Raw genomic sequence first — 18,964 nt, 5'->3', positions numbered from 1 at the left:
CTTATGTTTGAAAGCATTGATTCTTCAAAAACACAACCGTTCAACATTTTAAAGATGGCGTCGGCACGTAAAACGGATAAACTGCAGCCTAATTATAATGTGCCATATTTTGACACATTTATATTACACAAATCCAGGGGTTGAGATCGCGCAAGGCATGATGGGAAACAACATGGCGCAGCAAGATTTCGTACCCATGGGAACGAGGTTGGTTCAGCATTCGTTACTATGGACGCTAATTATACGCTCAGCATTCGTTCCTCATTCGGTGGGCAATACGTCAGGATCGAGTTCGCTGAAAAAAACCCCAAGATTTTGGCCGATAATTTGAGCGTATCTGGACTTTGCCAAATTTCAAGAAAAAAATCAGTTCGCTAGGCATAAGTTAGCTATATTCGCTACTATGTGATAGGCCCTTTATTAAAGTTGTTTGAGCTCCAGCCTTCATTTCGCTAATGTGCATACGGGAGAGTACGGGTATAGGCCTATCGTACATTATACGTACGTACGTTTTGACGACACGGCGATCGAAGAATTTGCAAAGATATTTGATTTTCCGATACAATTTACAACATCGCAAACATTTTCGCAAATATTTGCAAAGATATTTGCGATAATATTTGCGACATCGCAGATATTTTCGCGAATATTTGCTGAGATATTTGCAATGTGCGATGTCAATTTAATTACTACATTCATAGCTACAACACAATAACCTCTACCAACATTCATCTACCTAAACATAGGACACAACCTTTTCAACACACAATTCGATATGGAACAAACTTCCCAATCATATCAGAAACTCAACCGTAACACACTTAACATATTTAAAAGTAAAAGTAAAATGTACCTGTACAACTGCTCTTTGTAAATTACTTATCTGTATTACCTTACTGAGTTTGTTCTGAGTTTGTTTAGTCCTTATGATATTGTTGTATAGTACCCTAGTTAGGCCCGTAATCAGTTAAGGTTTTGGTTTGTTTGTTTGTTTGTTTGTTTTTCTTGATTCAATGTTTAGTTTGTCGGATTGTCTTTGTCTGTTGCTGTCTGTCTGTCTGTTTTGTCTTGTATGGCATCCCCAGCTGTATAGCACCGCTTACCGGGACATGCCTCCATTTTCACCTTTGTTAATTTCAAGTTAATACTTAATATACATTAGTCTTGTTTAAGTATACACCGAGTGTTAATCTATATTTAGTTGTATTTTATTAACTGTGAAATAGAAATAAATGTGCATGAATTGAATGTCCCTTCAGGGCTACCATACTTATCCATTGGTACCTTGACCAATCGTCAAACGCATTCAATTATACAAATAACGAATGTTTGTGAGTGCGATGGTAAGAATAATTTCATGAGGTGACAGATTGAATGTTCAATTCCACGAGGCGAAGCCGAGTGGAATAGAACATTCAATCTGTCACCGAATGAAATTATTCTTTCCATCGCACGAACGTAAAACATTCGTTATTTGTTTTATACAAAACCTGAATAAATTCTCGTCATTTGATTGGTAAATTATAAACTACAATTTATTTTGATTTTAAAGATGCTGAACTACCCCTTCACGAAAATGTTTGAACCCAACGCTGTAGCGCTGGCTCTTTGGAACAATACGCGCTACGCTGAACGCGCACACCAGCATGCATTTTGCACGCAAATACCGCGTCATGGAACAAGCGCAAAGTGAAACGGTATAACGCATGGGTATACCGCATGGTCGCACCGTGCATTATACCGAATAATAATATGTCACGTGATCTACAATTCACCAATCAGATGACGGGGATTTATTCAGGTGTTGTATAAAATGTATTATACTGAAAGTTTGTGAAGCAAAGTTTGTTATTATACAAATAACGAATGTTTGTGAGTGCGATGGTAAGAATAATTTCATGAGGTGACAGATTGAATGTTCTATTCCACGAGGCGAAGCCGAGTGGAATAGAACATTCAATCTGTCACCGAATGAAATTATTCTTTCCATCGCACGAACGTAAAACATTAGTTATTTGTTTTATACAACACCTGAATAAATTCTCGTCATTTGATTGGTAAATTATAAACTACAATTTATTTTGATTTTAAAGATGCATGGTCGCACCGTGCATTATACCGAATAATAATATGTCACGTGATCTACAATTCACCAATCAGATGACGGGGATTTATTCAGGTGTTGTATAAAATGTATTATACAACACCTGAATAAATCCCCGTCATCTGATTGGTGAATTGTAGATCACGTGACATATTATTATTCGGTATAATGCACGGTGCGACCATGCGTTATACCCATGCGTTATACCGTTTCACTTTGCGCTTGTTCCATGACGCGGTATTTGCGTGCAAAATGCATGCTGGTGTGCGCGTTCAGCGTAGCGCGTATTGTTCCAAAGAGCCAGCGGTACAGCGTTGGGTTCAAACATTTTCGTGAAGGGGTAGTTAAACATCTTTAAAATCAAAATAAATTGTAGTTTATAATTTACCAATCAAATGACGAGAATTTATTCAGGTGTTGTATAAAACAAATAACTAATGTTTTACGTTCGTGCGATGGAAAGAATAATTTCATTCGGTGACAGATTGAATGTTCTATTCCACTCGGCTTCGGCTCGTGGAATAGAACATTCAATCTGTCACCTCATGAAATTATTCTTACCATCGCACTCACAAACATTCGTTATTTGTATAATAACAAACTTTGCTTCACAAACTTTCAGTCGAAACTTCACATCAAGCATCAGCTGGAATACTGCTTATATGCTTACCAGTGCCTCGATCGGCTTCTAGCTGTTCTAGGAAGTTGGTTGGTTCTTTTTACCCCGAGTGTAACTTAGCCTCTTTGCGATATGATCTGACTTCTGGAAAGGAAAGGAAGGAAGCAACGCCTACACTTCGTCTTATAATCATCGACATCGCCTCACATTTTGCCCGCAGGGAAGTGAGACCAAACATAGAGCAAGGAACAGATGGACCAAAGGAGGTAGTTTACGGCGGAAAGGAGAATCCCCAGAGCCAGTCTAGCTCATGTTACATGTTAATAAAGATTAGTCTGAAGACTTTGAAACCCCGAGGCAGGACTCTAACACACGTCAGAGAACCTCTTGAAGATTCACTATCAAGTTCAAACGAGCAGCTGATGAAGTAGAACAGTGTTTTAGTATAAAGCCTTGTGATTGCGAAGGCTTTGCGTCCAGCGTTGTTAAGCAAATTTAATATCCGATCGCGTATGAAAACAGAGCAGTGAAATCAATGCGCCCCCCCAAAAACATGGCTTTTTTTACGTTATGTTTTTCAGAAAACATGCTCAGTATGATTGAAATGTTTGATTATAACAGAAGAAGAAATTCTAAACTTCATGTCAGTGAAAAAAATTGCCGTTATTGATGCCGAAACGTCGTTACTGGTCACTGGTAATGCTGACCTAAAAATCATGGAAAATTGTTCAAAAAGGTCCCTCTTTTTACTTATCTCAATTTCTAGGACTCCTCACAAATTGTTTTTTTCACGATTAGTTGAACACTAATATCATCTAAGTATATTCCAAATTTCAGCTAAATCTGTTTTTGCAAACGCTAGAGTGTTACACCTTGAACTATCTTCAAGGCATGATTTCGCTGGACTAGGATTTTCTACCGACCAATACAACACGTGGTTTTAGGTTGACCGGTTGTGCCGCAACAATGACGAGGCGCATTTTTTATTGGCAAATTCATTAGCATGACTCGGCGCACGGATACTCTACTACTGTAGAGGATCGGTGCTCGAGGTGACTTCGCGTTGGTCTCGATATCGACCAATGGAAGCTGGGGAAAAGGGTGATATTTATTAATAACGTGTGAAGGAGGCGATAGTGCAAATTGTTAACTGCACAACATAATGGATAAGAATCTGATAAATATTCTTGAGGCTTGAAAAGATTGACAGATATTGCAAACACCAGTGTTACAGCCTATTTTTTTCAATTTCAAAGAAAAATACTGAACATATAAAAACGATTTTTAGCACATTATAGTTGCATCATTATAAGGGGAACAAACCCTGAAAGTTGCACGAAGATGCAGTCTACCAAACGGGAGAAGTTGATTTTCAAAGAATTCGCTTGCGAACATCAACATGTCTTGGTTCATGTTGTTTCATTCGAAATAACATATTACAACCTTTAGAAATCGGCCTTCGCAACAACATGGCCGGCTGTATACATCGTCGCAAATCCCTGCACCCACTGTTTTCAATGCTTTGCGTTGCGTTGCATTGCATTGCGGGCGGTCACTATCCCTCCCACACAAATGTAGGTGTTAACATTCTACACTGTTACCAAAAGTTCCTGTATGGCTAGAATTTGTTTTCAGAAAACAAATTCACCTGACTTCACTTTTTTTTCATTAAGCGTCACGTTAAGTAAAAAAATTGTCAGAATTAAATATTTTTTCTTTGCACCAAGCAAATAACAGATAGACGTCAAAGCAACAGTAGCACGTTCCGGAAAATCAACATGTTTGGAGTTTTAATGCCTGGGGTTCGTATGCGTCGTAATGACTGAAACTAGATCAGTTATGTCCCAAAAGGGACTCTCAGGTGGAAGACCGCAGGTGGTCGCAGTAGGTGTTATAATAGCAATCCCAACACTCCAAAGATGCCTCGAATTCCCTCCAGCAGACAGAGGTGACGCTGATTGTCAGAGAACTCGGTTACTGGAGCATGCTCACAATTGCCATTTTTTTGGGCACAACTACAGTTTCTTCAGTTTATTCGGTTTCAAGAGGGTGCGAAGTCCCTGGCTGGTGACGTGTTAATAAACACGCCAGACGAGTCCGTATTCATCTCAAGCATCAACGAGGGAATTCTGGGTGAATCGTTTGATGCGTAATTTAACACAGTCGTAGACCCGACTTTAACGCGCAAGCAAACAAGGTCGGGCGAGTATCCAATTTGACGTGGTGGTTGTTCATTTCTTCGTAAAAAAAGGTCGCAATCATGCGTCATCACAGTCATCTTTTCACGCCGTTGTTGTGTTTTCTTTCTTCTTCTAAATTTTTTGTGGGTGAGAAGTAACGCTAAGTGTTGTTTATCATCTATTCTGTACATCCGATCCCAAAAAATCTTTATTTACAAACACACAATTACTACTTTTTCTTAAATATATATATTTTGTTGGAACTTCTTGTGTTACTTTTATACTTGCACTTGTCATTGCTTGCTCTTCATTTCTACCAAGGCCCATTCTCTTCGGCCCCAATCCCATATTTTACATCCGATCAGATACAAGCGGTCAGCATCTACCCTGCAGGCTTTCAACTGTCGTCAGAAATCAAGACATGGTTCCCAAGACGCTTGAGAGATTGGACTTGTCAAAGTTGATCAAAAACCTAGAGACCTGGTACTCTGAGCGCTTCAGGTTGCGCCCAGTGAGAATTTCATTAAGGTGATAGACACATCGCTCATATCCTTCCATGCTCTCGTAACGTCTCTAGTGTTTGTATGCCGTTTGAATGACCTCCCTTTCCAACCAAGAAATCCTGGTGATTAAGAATCAGAAGTAAAGGAGTTTAAGGTGAAATGTGAACACCTCTCCCCCTACCATGAGAGGATGTATCAAATGAAGATCAATAAATACTGGAAAGATGAGAGGAGAAGAACGGGTCAGCATCTCTTTAGAGACTGTCTCGTGTTGCCAAATCTTGAAAAGGTCTACCAGGTGAGAGCGTCAGCAATTCTTGAATTTCAAATTAAAGACCACCATGCTTTCCTTCAAAGGTAAAGTACGATCAATGTCGACTGCCAATAATTATAAGTGCTTGTCAATTGGATTCAGGAGGGACGAAAATAAAGCCGTCCTTTCAAGTTGGAAGTCACTTTCACAAGAAGTTGTACAACAACATTATATTAAGAGAAAACATTCTGTATCTTTGTTTACCGTTACCTTTTCATTTGCAAGTTACATTTATAACTTCTCGCTTCGGTGTTTCCGCTCGTAATCATAAGCTTGAAACATAATCTTGAAATCGAAATCTAGACGACATGTGTAGCTTTTCGTGAGTTTAATAAGAGTTCAAATCTTTGGTTAAATTCTAAAGGGAATACGCCACAATACGATTTTAATTGGCAAATCCAGGCAAGTTTCTATACATTTTCTATTCATCTTTGCGCTGAAAACAGCTTTATATTTATTTGCAAATAGTTCTTACAAACTTAATAGCCCTTTTTGCCCTAAACGCGTTGTTTTAAATTTTACATGCGAATTTACATAATCAAGAGCCAGAGACAATCCTTACGCACTTCACAAATTACACTGTGTAATCAACCAATGGGTATGCTTTAGGCCACCTGACTATAAATTGGATATTTTGCTTGTCAATTTTTGAATGTAGAAACCTGTGAATTTAAAGCTTTAGATTAATTGACTTTATACGTAAAGTGAACAATAACACTTTGACTTGGTATCTGTCAGTAAATTTGACCAGAGGGATCTGACATTTTACTCTCTGTCTTCCTGAAAAACAAACAAGTCGACTTGATAGTCTTAAAAACAAATACAAGGAATTGATTTTTACTTTAAAACGGTATTATTTACCCGCGAGGTAACCCTAGAGCAAAATATTAATACAATCTCAAAACACATAGCCGCCTCTTCAGGTTTGTTTTTACTGGAAAGGAGCGGTGTAAACATGTCCCGTCCATCAAAGGAAAGACCAATTACAGCGGACAAACACCGAGATAATTAAATTCGTAAGGCTCGGAAATCCAGCGAGAGCTCGTGGGAGGGTAGTGGGGTTATTGAGGAGGAGAGGCGGGCATCAAACATGACTGGTTGCACCCGTTGAAGTCTGATCACGGAACATGGAACGAGTATGGTTCGGTATGATTATTAGAATTGGCGCCTGCAGCTAAACGGATTTACGCCATATCCAATTACATCTGGAAATTATGATGTTTTTGCTGTCCTACAGGTTTCATCTTACATGCTCGGACAGCCAAAGCTTTCAAGGATAGGACAGAGTTATGAAAAAATGAGATGGAAAAATGGATGGAGAGCTTTAGAAGGTGAGTATGTCGGCAGGTGGGTCTATTCGCGAACGGGAAGTCAAAACAACTAGACAACATAAAGTACGAGGTAAGAAGCAACCTGAAACAGACGAGTAACACGCGTTCCAGGCTTGGATTTCAGATTCCTGCCGAGCCTAAATGAATTTAGGTTGACCTAAATCGAATTTTGTGTCGGACAGGCGAACTTAATGTACTAATTTTTCAATGACGGGATTCAGGAATCGTTTTCGAACGACTGCAACGGTCGATCTTCCGCTTGAAGTCGATACTTATTGTCTGAAATGTCAAACATAATTCTAATTTTGGGAATAATTTACTTCAGCGTGAGTCTGGAACGCCAGTCTCAAACTGAGGTTGATAACGTACTTCTTCAACACATTCCAATCCTCTTGTAAAAAAAAACCCAACACATTTCATGGGAAACTAAGTAGTGGCCAGAACACTAAGCCTTGAGTCAGTAACTGCGTCAACAAAAGGGGCGGGACAAACAGTGACGTAAGGCGTCTAACAATGACGTGTGGTCTGTAAATGAAAATATTAAGAGTGCAATCTAAGCATGGTTCACGTCCACTTCTAATTGATACAGTTATTACATATTTCACATGAGGCATTATATTATCTAGGCTGATACTGGATTTCCAATAAGCTTTTTTTGATTATGTTAACAAGTTCTCACGTAATCTTACTGCATAGGCCTACACCGTTCTAATACACTTAAGGCACTAAGGATCATTTTGCTTCGTGCGTTTGTTTTCAGTTGAAGCAACAAAATAGCTCAAAATCTTAAGTATAGGTTGTTTAACAACTAGTCTGTTGAACTTTCAGCTCAATGAATATTATACATTTTGAGGGAGACAGAGCAAAATGTAGCTCCTCTTGGTGGGTCTCTGAACTGGATTCCGTTGCTAACGCACGTAGGGAAGTGTGCCGCGGGCACCCTCTTTGGAAACCACCTTCAATGTTAGTTTTCTTCCAACGACACCATTTCGGTCGGATTAATTTCACAGGCTATTTGATACCAGTCCTATCTTGACTTTGAGCTAGGTTTCTGTCATTCTATCAGTAGGTCCTTTTCCGGGTAATTGCAAATGATCATACGAGTTCAAGTTGAACCCAATTAAACTAAAAGTATTAAACAATGCAGTCAAAGGCATCCTGCATCGAGGACAGTGCAAACATTGTGGTATTGATCAAAATGGATTAGCGTTCACTGCGCCGCATACAATCACGGGAAAATACAGCTTTTTAATCAATATAATCTTAACAGTGTATACTAAATCAACAAGTGGTGAAATAAAGCCTACAGATCGCGATATTCAGAGATCAGAATTGAACTATTTGATAAAATAAGCTGACAAATACGCACTTAACTAAATAAGTTGTAAACGAGAATGCATTCAGCAACAGGAGTTTAATTCAAGGCTCTTCTGTTTTAACACTGGTGATCAATTTTGTCACAGTTGAATGTTATAAATGCTTACCTGGCGATCCAAAGTCTAGGCGTGGTTGAAGCTGGCTGATACAGAAGAGCCTCATGTAGACATGTCTTCACGTCTACCTGTGGTGTGGACTGTGGACCGTATCATTCTGTCGCTTTGGAGATGAGAATCACGATATCTTCTGTCAAAAAAACGGCGTCAAAGATGACGACGTTGCTGTAAAATGAAAGCAGCTCGTTCATTGGTCGTTCTGGCTGATATTATGAATATTCATGACTTCGACTTTTAGAGATTTTCGATTTTCTTTTGTTTTTCGCTTTGAAAATGGTAGGTGTGATGCTGAGCTGTGTATGTTCCTGTGTTTCTTGTTATTTGTCTTTTCTCTTCACGTAACTTATCTTAACCTTCCTGCTTTGTTATTGGTTTGCTGATTGATTAATTGGTTAATTTTGACTGTCGAATCATAAGGTATTCAATTTTTCCCCTCGATTTTTATTTGAAACAGTTAGTTGGTTGCGTGCCTTCGTTACCAGATGTGATACTCAGTATGTCATCCAATATTTACCTGCGGTTTGCATGAATGAAAGGACCTCGACACTGCAATAGGGTGGCTCATTAGAAATACCAAGGACCTGTCTAAGTGGCTTGATTAATTGGCTCTGAGGACGACCTTGATATTTGAGAGCAGTTGGATAATTTATAGGGAGAAAATAAGAGCAAGGGAATCTACTAGGTGAAGACAAAAACAGACATTCAGGCAACAGTCCATTACGATCTAGACATGTAGTGGATAGTGAATGATAAATCATATAGTAATCAACAGATGTCACGAACGCGCAGGATCAAATTGAAAAGTGCAACATTTCTAAGTCGCACAAAAATAGCAGGATATTCTTTGTGCAGTGCTATGTTGTGGTGCAACTTTTATGTTAAATTTGGAGGCTCAGTTTGAGCTCCCAATATTGGAAAGCATTTATATTTCGTTGCGTGATGTGAGGACGAATTTGTCTGGCAAAGAAAATGGTACTGTCCCAGCATAGTTTTCAATTGGTTAATTCCTGCCTTCGAGTGGGGGCACAAGGAGCGGGTGGGACGGGGGGGGGGGGGGACACGCCTCGAGTGAGGAGGGGGTATACCCCTTGGCGCCCCCTTATTTACGCCACTGCCGTTGTATCAAAATCTAAATTCCATTCAATGCAAAGGAATGAGCAATGCAGTGAATACATATTTCTGGTTTTATATTGAATATTTCCGAGGATCTGTTTCACAACCCAATCTTTAGAAGACTAATAAAGAAAACCAACGAATCAGGGTTCCGAGGGGCGGATCCAGGAATTTTCGCAGGGGGGGGGGGGGTGTTTCATCAGCAAAAAAATCTGAAAATGTACACAGGTTTTTCTCTCCGGACACTTGGCCTCCGTAAAATCAATAACTGGGGGGGGGGGGGGGGGGGGGGGGTGACAGAGCTGGGTTTTTTTTTGGACCCCCCCCCCTCTGGATCCGCGCCTGGTTCCATGACGTACATTAAATTCCTCTAAAGATGGATTGACTGCCGGAGGTTTACTATTTCACCATCTGACATTACTGTACACTCTTCTAGTTCACATTATGTGTTACGTTAATGCATGCATTCCCCGCCTTTTGCATGTTTTATGTGTTAAGTGACAGCGTCCATCTGTGGTGATGCATCATCGGATGTATATCCCATGTGTTATAGATGAATGTCTTGGCACGTCTTGTCAGGTTGTGTCATCTTGTGTTCGTTCTTTGAGAGAGTCGATTTGTTGCAGTTGTCCTCAGGCTATTATTGACTGCCAAAGACTTTGGACCTTTCAATGTAAAAGTACTTGTTTATTTTTAATTTAATTTAATTTATTTTATTTAATGTATTTGTATTAGCATTTTTATCTGTTGACTTGATCCAATTCAATCTTTGATTGCCACATCAAGTCTAATGAAAATAAACCATTTTATCTATCTATCTATCTATCTATCTATCTACTGTTATTCTGCTTGTCTGCTTGATTCTGTTTTTCTTTTTAGTTGTTCTCTTTAACAATGATATTCGGGTTGTTTGTTTGTTTGCCGCTGACTCAACGGCAAGTGGGAGATCTGAAGCACATTAGAATGACCTCATGTTGCTTACTGCTCTTAAGTCTTACGGAACTTCGTCCTTTTCTCAGAGAACGTATTGCAAAAAGAGCAGCCGAGAGACCAGACTTCAGTGGCAGAAATGTTAATCTTCATTTTGATAGGTGTATTCTACCTGATCCAAGAAATTCAGGTAACCTAGTGATTAAACATGTATATACCCGACAGAAATGCACCAGACATCTGTTGGTAATCCACAGCATAATCGGCCTAAAATTGCCAACAATCCACAAACATGAATCCCTCCATCAGCATGAACAGTCCAGGAATCAAAAGCAATCCACATGCAACCAACCCGAAATCCACCTGCTACGAACCAGAAAATCAACCACCCGCAGTCTACCTGCAACCTACCAACAATTAATCCACCAGCACCGACCTAGCTGTAATCTACCAGCAACCCACCACCATAACCCTCCTATAATCCATCAGGGACCACTTGCAACCCATTAGCAATTTAACAACCTGCAATTCACCGGCGATTATTCCTCATTCCACCAGCAATCCACCTGCAACCTACCATCAATCGACTAGCACACAACCGCAATCCATCATCAACTTACAAACCACCGTCAATGTAACTACCGCTGGCTGTCACCCACCTGCAATTTACCAGGAAAAAAAAAAGGTAATCTTCCTGCAAATACACCGTCTGCTTCATTTTGTATTCCACCAACAAACCACCTAGAATCCACCACTAATCCACCTGCAATCCACCTGCAATCCACTAGCAATCCACCGTCTGCTTCATTTTGTATTCCACCAACAAACCACCTAGAATCCACCACTAATCCACCTGCAATCCACCTGCAATCCACTAGCAATCCACCTGCAATCCACCACTGTTAACCCACGTATAGCCCACTAGCAATCCACCTACAGTGGTGTATTTAGGATGGGTGCCATGGTTCCCGGAAGTTATAAAAAAGAAAAAGAAGAAAGAGCGCCACCTTTTGTCCGATGGTGTCCAATATCGTCTGCTTTGAACTGTGCTTCCAATAGCCATTTGGCGTCCAGCCGCTTTTGATTATATCCAGCGCGGATGATATTCTGCCCACCTGCAATCCACCAATAATTTATTTGCAATCGACAAGGAACCCAACTGCAATCCATTAGAAACCCACCTATTACCTGTTTTCCGCTCCGATCCACCAACAACCCACCTACAATCCACCAGCAATTAAACCACCTGTAATCCACCAGAAACCTACCTGCAATCCATTAGCAACCCACCTGTTATCCACCTGCAATCCACCAACAACCCACCCGCAATCCACCAGCAATAAAACCACCTGCAATCCATCTGCAAGCCATCTGCAACCCATCTGCAATCCACCTGTTATCCACCAGTTATCCACCAACAACCCACCCGAAATCCACCAGCAATTAAACCACCTGCAATCCATCTGCAACCCATCTGCAATCCACTCCTAACCCACCGGCATGTTATCACCTACATCTGTTTACTTTGCGCAAGGACACAAATAACAAGATTCGCCGGCCGCAGTTCAGCTTTCGAGTTGGCTCCAAGCGTTTGAATTTGTAATTTTAAATTTGTGTATGTTTATTAATTTGTTTATTTAATTATTTTCATTTTCTTTTGTTCTTTCTTGGGAGCTGGGGGTGGCTGGGGGATGGGGGTGGATTGTTGGGTGAGATGGTGGGTTAGTGGTTGTTGTTATATCAAAAGTCACACACACACACAGATCTTTATGTTCGAATACATTCCCACAAGATGTTGCTTTCAAAGTATCCTTCCTTCTTTACTTCAATCCAACTTATTCAACTCCCATCTTCTATTGTGACATGCATGTATTGCATTCTTTCTGAAAAGGTCAAAGCTCTTTCCTTTCACTGGGAACTCTCGTGGTCATCTCTTAACCTGACATCACCAAGGGTTTTGGGTCAATTTACATCAGTGGAAAGTTGAGTAAAATTGCTTCCGCTGTGTTCGTTGTTCACCATTGTGTGAACCTATCTCCTTAGAGTCATGCTTCATATGTAAAATTGGTTGCAACACCAAACCTCCTTGAAAATTGAGACGCGAACATCAAGATTGTGACCCTGGAGTCTACAATATCTAAAACCGTTGGGATTTCTCGGTACTTTTCGTGGGAAAATGAACAGGATTTCTTTGACGTTTCACTCCCTCAAATAAGCCATTTAACGTGCATGGTTTTATTGTGGGTGTTCCAGTTTTTGTTTGTGCAACAAAACAAATAGACCACATTAGCGATCCTAACCACCCCAGAGCCGTGTATTTTCCTGTTGAAAACAGACTTGTCATTTAAAGAGTCCATGCGATAAACTATTTGACATGCCTTTTTTGGTTGTTTAAAGTGCATTTTGTTCAAATCTTCAAAACATTTCCATGCTTTTCCGGATAACAGAGGGCGCTGTTGCTGTGATGTAATTTCAGGAAGACACTGTTCAGTTTTCTGTTCAAATTTTGAACCCAAAAGTTTGCTCATTGAAAAAAATTTGAGAAAAGTTTGCCCATTGGCTTACTGCCATGTACTGACTCAACAACAATCAGCAAAGAAAAAAAATAACTTGGAGGTTTCTGCCTGAAATGAAATCATTCTTTTGCCCATGAATGTGGAAATTGGCACTAGAAATTGGACACAAAATCGCATTTTCAAGGATTGCATTAATACAACTACATTGCATCCCCTTTAAAGAGGCAAAAGCGTGAAACGTTGCCTGATTGCCGTTGCTTCGAGCTGCCAAGATCCCCTGAATTAAGGCTTCATCTTGCGCCAAATATTGGGCTTAAAGTAATGCATTAGCGCTCGTTATTTAAGACGCTTATACAATCCAATCAAATCCCGGATTTATAGAAAATCGCAAGCGATGGGAAGAGAGATTTAATGGATGCAGCTTCGGGCGATTGTGTCGGATATTGTTCGGACAATTGACGACATCTCTGGACAGGCCAAAGGAATTTAGTTTCAAAGTGTCTCATCACCTTTGACAAGTTCCTTCTCCTCTCGTGTGTGTGGGCGGGATACTTAATGTCAGTGTCAAAAAAATGACTTAGTTTAGAAACTCGAGAGATTAAAATTAGAATTTATAAATAACTCCGTATGATACTCTTAAAAAGTTAAACATATACATTTCTTCATCATTTTCAGTTTGCAAATTGTTTTGAAAATATTGATCAGCAATTTATTTATTCTTAATTTTTTTTTTGAAGAGGGCAAAGAACAAGCAAACAAAGTTGAACTTAAGTTGATTGTGTTATAATTAAATTCCCCCAGAAAAACAATATTTAAACAAAAACACTCTTTTAGGCGCAAGCAGACATTTCCTAGAATGAATGCACAATATTCTTTCCTACATGCAGAATATTGCAAAAGTATTCACTTCGATGAATAGCTCAGGTTACAGTCAAAAAGTTAAAGTTCATTCTGGGGTCGTCGGATGACGATCAGTAATACAAGTAGAACACTCAGGAAATATAATACAAATACTTCGATATGTAATGACATATGGAGATTACACAGAAATATTATACATAAAAGGTATCAGTTATCATGTGTCAAGTGTCAGATGCAATTCTCATTTGCCGAGATCTGAATCAAAGATAAGTGATCCACGCTGATGACAAACTATACACTATTTACTTTGCAGTACATTTTGCACTCTGTAGGCCTACTTCATTTATTCTTCTAAATTAATGTTCATCATAAACTATACGCACAGATAGAAATACGGTTATCCTTTTACGAATTCTTAAAGAAGGCTTAATCGATCTCTTGATAACTTACAAAATCATGGGTAACAAACATTATAGCTGTCAAGTTAAAACGGATGTTATTGAGCTACAGTAATAAGATTGCTTGTCCTGTTCACTTGATAACATTAAAATGCAACATTTGCCCCAAATTGCACGCTGAATCCCTAATCTGACGAAATTCTGGTTAAAAAAAGGTCATATCCCGATGTCACAGGTATGGTGTGAAAAGCTGCGCTGCAACGGTTCCACAATGCGACATTTGAATGCATAATTTACTGTTTCAAAGTGGAACCGCAGCTGTAACGATGTGACAAGATGTCCGAGACGGCGGCTTGTATTCGTTTATTCATGTGACGGGTGTGGGGCAACTTGTGCTGTATTCAAAATCCTAGTAACACGTGCACGTTGTTCGGAAAGATGATCGAACGGTCGCTAGAAAGTAGACTATCGCCGATTGACATACGGTCTGCTGATTCTGACATGCTTGTAGGTCTAAAACGCAACCTTATAGAAAAGCAGTGTCCTGTGATGATACTTTTAAATACGATCAGGCAAGGTCTTACTGCAAAAGTCACCAGGGCTAGCTATCAGCATCGTGGGTGTTGATTACACGAGGGAAACGGAGAGACAATTAGTTGGGTGTGACAATTATTACGACAATTGGACTTGGAATTTAAAATTCATCATTTGTCTTTAAAACCGAAAGTTTACAAAATGGAATCGAAGTGGCAGGCAACCAAGGGTGATATGTAAATATTCCCCGGAATCCTTCTTTTTAAAATATCCTCCTGTAGGTAAAATACAACCTTCAATTTATTACGAATCTCAACACTATACATAGTCTTAACAACAGCAAAAAGAAACCTGAGATCAGAATAAATCAGGTGTTTTTGTTTGTTAGTGCCATGTAATCAACGTATATTTCACGGAATATATTGACAAAGTTTCATAAAACAGGGCTTCCCACGATCATGACGAGAAATCTTATCGTTTTACCAGACATTAAGCATCACCTTGCCTGCTAAATCTGGAATTCTACGAGCTGACTGCTGCTGGATTATTGACAGTTTGGTATCAAATTCCCGATTGCTGCAGTGTAAGACTTATAGATGGAATCTTGAGAAAATTTGCAAGGGAGTTAAATCGATCAAGATTCAATCACCTCTCACGCATGCACAGAAGAGGCATGGTTTGTTGTGGGTCGTATTATGGACGAAGATGACATCTTTAACGTCTGCACTGGGGATGAAGTAGGAAGTAATCAAAGTTCAAGTGAGGTACGATCGGTGTTTGCTACAGTCATTTAGATTATTGAGGGCAGGAAATGCGACAGGTGTCGGCGCTCATTTCCCTTGATGGTTCTTCTTTTGTTAATGAACGCATCTTACCTACGGAGTTAAGCAGAGGTTGGGAGGAAAATTATCTTTCTTTTCAAGGTAGAGGCATATCGCTGTCCCATCAGTTGCGACTTATTAGTTGGACTTTGGGTCAGGTGGGGACAAGGATCGAAGAAAAGGCCCCGTACTTTCATCCCGGTTAAACTCAATTTTACCTGATTCGGTTCCCTACAGACGTACTCCTCAACCTCTTTCTCAGGGTGTCGAGCAGTACGCTCCCACCACTAACTGCTTTCTCACCTGGTAACATTTGCATATCCCAAAATGTTGGATACGTATGCAAATGTGGAATAGTCTGGTGCCGTCCCCTGCTTTACATCAGCGTTTGTTTTTGTATGTGGTGTCCGGGGGTAAAACAAAAATCAATTTGTCACGGCGTGAACCGTTGACGATTTCCTTTTCAAAGTTAAAATGTTACAATCTCATCCAGTCAATATGCAGTACATATATCATATTTCATACTAATATGTCTGAGCAAACTGGAAAGGAAAGGATTATTTTGAGGTATGGACGTAATAATTACAATAAACGTGAAAACACGCAATACGCGTTGGAATAATAACAACACCAAGAAGTACATGATATAATTCGATACCGCTAATAGCGGAATCAGGATACAGGAAGCAAGTTCTCATCCCATGGCTTTCTGTTGAAAACGAGGTTGAAAATAAAGTAAGCTCTGGGACGAGGTTGAGTACTCCTCGATACGGTCGATGATACATTGTCAAAACCCTCAATATCCCCTGAAGTTAGAAGCGCTTCCCTCCACCTCCACAGCTGTATTCAGAAAAAAAGCGGATTCAAGACATCCCGACGCCGTCCGAGATCAAAGTCTAGTAATAGACAAACCCTACAATACATGTTTTTTATTTTCAAGCTCCGATTTTTTTTTCCGGACAAAAGCCTCGGAAAGACCTGCCTCAATATCGAGCCTAGAGAAATGAGAATTGTGGCCTTGGATTGTTTGCAGAGATTGCACTTCAACCCGTTCTTGGTGAATTATTAACGTTAATAAAAGCACCACAAACAGCATGCCGAGGATACGTTTAGTTAGTTTCAATTAATAACAGACATAAATGTCAATTGTCCGGGAACATCTTGGATGGACAAGCAAAGGTCTCCATCGTTGGGTCTGAAATGCTCCCGTCTTGATGAAAAACAAATATCATAAATCATCTTTCTTCTGAAAAGCCGCGGTTTTTATCATCACAACCTCGGCTTATACGGAGCTACAAGTAATACAAAAACATTAGAAACACAATAAAGACGTGACCGCAAGATATTTACGAGGTATGGTAAAGCTGATGTTCAAGGAAAATGACGTACGTTACTATAAAGTGCTCAAAAAGCAGTTCATCGGCTTCAAGAAATGTTGATGTGATCTAACGCTCAATATATTTTTTTCTGACATCAATAAATCTGGGTATGTAGACCAGGCCTTCCGTGTACAAATTGGACGTTGTGGTTTCGTGTTGCCAATTTTAAGCAAACGTTTCTCTTCTCCACATGTGGCTCTTGCACTAGTGTGATTGGTGTGAAAGAAACTGTTTAATATGGGCCATATGTTTGAGTTGCCTGTCGGTTGGCCGTTGGTATGACGTCAAACGTAACATGGTCTATAAGAAACTCTTACTTTTTCCAATTAAAATTATCTCTCTGCTTCAAAACATGGAAATCAGCATGACTCGGTCAATCATGGCGCTGCGAAGCACAAACATTTGCTTAGCACAAAAAAGTCTGACTAATAAAAGCAGGTTATCAGCCACAACTCCACGTGATGTATATTGCTCGTGATTGGTATTCAGCTGTTGTTTGCTTACCATGAAAATCACATGGAGTTTTGGCTGGTAACCTGCTTTTATAAGCCAGACTTTTTTGTGCTAAACACATTTTGTGCTTAGTAGCGTAGTGAAATTTGGCCGTGCACTGAGTTCGTGTGACTTCAGCTCACGTAGCTACTTACCAAAAGAAATGGATTTGTGCTGAACCAAGATTTGACCATGGTGTATGATTCCTGAACAATCCAGACCACAGCTGACGTCATACGTACTTCATAAAAGCTGTCTAAAAGCTGTTCAGGTAGTATAGGCTAAACAAAATAGTTACTAAAATACACTGGCGGTCAATTCCAAATACATTATCTTTTATTTACAATATTCAGAAAGCACTTCACAGACATTTATCGCCATGTGACACGGATTCGTTTGTATGGGACAAACATCTAAAATTGAGCAAAACGGGGATACAATGGGAGTCCTGGCAATATATAACACACAAGTTATCAAGAAACGTAAAGTTATAACACTTTCTGAGATTAATTTGAAGGAAATAAGGTATTTGTGTTAAATAACTGCATATTAAAGGCATACTTTATAATTTACATATTCACACATCAATTTCAAAGGTATGATCTCAAACTTCTTCAAAAGTGTATAAAAGCTTTCAAACTTAGCAATCTTATTTACAACAAATAAACAGTTTGGTGGTTTTTTTAACAGAAAAGTATCATCTCCTGAATTATATATCTTTGTTACAATAATTTGTAAAATTAAGGAAAACCAAGTCATCTTTTTGTTCACTGGACGGAATAGGAAGGAACCTTGAATTTACAGGTCATGTATAATACAATGAATGGTTCATTTAAAAAAAAATGTCCTTGCTTTAGAGAAGACACATCAATTTACTTCAAGGAAAACTTTGTCTTCCTAACCAACATGATAAATAGGATTTACATACAACCACTTCTTACTCATCATAGTTCATATAATTCATGGACATGAATCTTGCTATGTAACATTGTGATGCTATGTTACAGCCACTCTATTTCCTTATTTAGAAATAAAAGCAAGTGTACCAATCCCTAATAACAACAAGAATGACATTTGAAGTATGGCAAACTCAGCAAAACGAACACATTTGAAATTGCAACGTGAAATTTAATCTCTTTTGTGATTTGTTCTGAGCTTTTCTACAGGACTTCTCAGCACCACTACTCTGAATCACAAAAGACATTTCTTTTTAGAAATATGTTGGTGAACGGTCAAACCAAATTAAACAAAAACAACAACAAATGCATATGGTAAAACGCAAATGTAATTTTAAAACTGAAAATGGTTGGCTGATGCCACAATTACACATACATACATTGTATTTATTTTTTTTGTCACAGAATGTTAAAGGGAATG

Source organism: Patiria miniata, unplaced genomic scaffold (genome assembly GCF_015706575.1).
Source record: "Patiria miniata isolate m_02_andy unplaced genomic scaffold, ASM1570657v1 HiC_scaffold_5, whole genome shotgun sequence".
Taxonomy (NCBI): Eukaryota; Metazoa; Echinodermata; class Asteroidea; order Valvatida; family Asterinidae; genus Patiria; species Patiria miniata.
This window is presented reverse-complemented; position numbering follows the sequence as displayed.